The sequence below is a fragment of the Arachis duranensis genome, chromosome 3 (genome assembly GCF_000817695.3).
Source record: "Arachis duranensis cultivar V14167 chromosome 3, aradu.V14167.gnm2.J7QH, whole genome shotgun sequence".
NCBI lineage: Eukaryota > Viridiplantae > Streptophyta > Magnoliopsida > Fabales > Fabaceae > Arachis > Arachis duranensis.
The window spans coordinates 70,181,952-70,182,692 of NC_029774.3; positions in this window are offsets into that span (position 1 = coordinate 70,181,952).

Here is a 741-nt window from a genome sequence, read left to right on the forward strand (position 1 = left end):
ATGGGAGTAACTGAGTATATCTCAGTTGAGTGACCAATCACCAAAAAGTCAATGGAAGGACAACAAGTGCAGGACGACCCCATCAAGAGGAAAGCACAGGAGTTCCTCTCGGAAATCCCTCAAATTGAATACTGGGAGTGTCTTGAAGCATCTGTCACCAAGTTGCAAGAAGCTATGGAGCAATTAAAGGAAGAACATCAAAATCAAAATAGCATGTTTTGCAAACTGCTTAAGGAACAAGAGGAGCAAGGGCGTGAACTGAGGCAACTGAAGCGTCAGAAGCTATCTCTTGAAGGGCCAAGCACCCCACAGATTAAAGGAGCATCCACCTCCCAAAATAAAGGTTGTTGAGTCCTAATCTTTGCCTTAACTTTGTGATAATTGTTCTTATTAGGAATTTACCTAAGAAGTTATATATTAGTAGTAGTAATTAGTATATCTATTTTCATTTTATCTCTAATTAAGCTATAATTTATTTTTCTCATCATCATCATTGTTCATACCCTGACCGAGCTCCTCTAAATCGGCAACTTTATGAAAGGTCCGACCTCGTCCCGAGGCCCACGCCTGAGGTCGGACCTCGGACAAACAAAGCTAAGAAGGCCCATCAGAAAGGAACGCAGCCCAAAACCTAAAGGCCGGAAAGGCCTGGGAAAGGCGGTTCCACAAAGATAGAGATAAAACTCCCAAAAGATAAGATAAGATAAGAATATCTTATCCAGGGAAGATCACGGCCAACTA